General features: G+C 38.7%; 1 pseudogene; it reads right to left on the reverse strand.

Annotated features, from left to right (window-relative positions):
• Window positions 1-639: 639 nt before the first annotated feature.
• On the reverse strand, window positions 640-1,127 carry LOC141516218 (ubiquitin-conjugating enzyme E2 N-like; annotated as a pseudogene).
• Window positions 1,128-1,567: the final 440 nt, after the last annotated feature.

Raw genomic sequence — 1,567 nt, forward strand, 5'->3', positions numbered from 1 at the left:
ATCAAGGATTTGCATTGTGGGAACACATTTCACCATTGCAGCTTACAACCTGTTTATAATTTAGTTATTAAGTTTTAATGAATTGCCTGTGCCTCAGAGAATCTTAGTGACTTGTTTATGGTCACACAGGTAGTCAGTGTTAAGAGTTGGATTTGCACTCAGTTTTTCCTGACTACAGGTCCAGCATTTGATCCAGGATACTTTGTTTCTTCCTGACTTCCAATGTTCTAATGAATCTGTGATTTCATTGTGTGTGTATCTCTGTATGGATGCAGATTACAGGTCACTTACAACTTTTATTTATGTCTTCCTAAGAATTTTCCACCCAAGATGGCAAAAAGTAATCCTTAAACTCTCAATCTTGGAAGGATACCAAATAGAGTATTTGGGCATACTTGTCAACAGGCAGATGAAATTAGATTCAATATAACTTAAAAATCTGTAATGATAGAAAAATAGGGGCAGAAACTATATTGCTTGACTTCCTTGGCCCTTGCTCAACAATTTTCTTTTTTTCTGCTAATGTGCATTTAATCACCAAAGGACTGAAGATAGTCTGTGTTTTTATTCTGTAATGCTTCTAAGACTGTGTCCATTAAATGCAACAAAAAAGGAAGAGATCTCCACAGAACAGGAGAAGTGATGCACACTTGATGTTGAGATTGAATTTAAATATTATTCATGGCATATAGCCTAGTCCATGCTCTGGCTGTTTCTATGGCTTGGGCTTCATTGGTCTTCCACTGCTCTGCTACATAATTTGCTAATGTATCGTCTGGATTGGAAGCACTTAACAAAGCTTGGATTGAGAGCAGCACTGTGTGGATCTGCAATGCTGGAGACTATTTGTCTTTCAAAATATCTAAACATATTCTTCCCAACTTGTCTACATTAGGGTGATAAATTTGGGTTATGAAATGTACTTTAGGAGCTTCCATTGGATATTCTTTTGGAAGAAATAGTTGAAGTTTAAAAGTCCCTCCCTCAAAGGGGGAATCCTATGGGCCTGCAATGACCACATGAAAATAACGGGCGTTGCTTTCATCTGGTTCTGCTTTTATCCCAGAAACTGGTTCTGCCAGCAAACGCTGGGTTTCCTTAATAATCCTGTGGGGCAGCCAAGCCATTTTATCTGATCCAGAATTCAGCCTCAGGGTCTGGACTCCGGCTCCGCTCGCCTCACACTCCTCTTGCTCAACATTTTAATGACAACTTAATTGTATTGTATGAAACCCACTTACTTTAGGACTTGGAAAAAACAAAATATTAAAAACCTATAGGGGGCAACTAGATAGTGCAGGGATAGAATACAGACCCTGGAGTCAGGAAGAACTGAGTTCAGAGTTGATCTCTGACACTTAATGTTTAGCTGTATGACCTTGGGCAAGTCACTTAACCTCATTGCCTTGAAAAAATAAAAAAAGAGCCCCAAACCTGTGAGACATAAATTCTGACAGATTATAACATTCCTGACCCATTGTCTGCCTCCTCCCACTTAAATCACATATATATTCACTTATCCAGTCTTTTGAAGCACAGGAAGTCAATGAACCCTTACCATTATTTC

The sequence above is a fragment of the Macrotis lagotis genome, chromosome 3 (assembly GCF_037893015.1).
Source record: "Macrotis lagotis isolate mMagLag1 chromosome 3, bilby.v1.9.chrom.fasta, whole genome shotgun sequence".
Taxonomy (NCBI): Eukaryota; Metazoa; Chordata; class Mammalia; order Peramelemorphia; family Peramelidae; genus Macrotis; species Macrotis lagotis.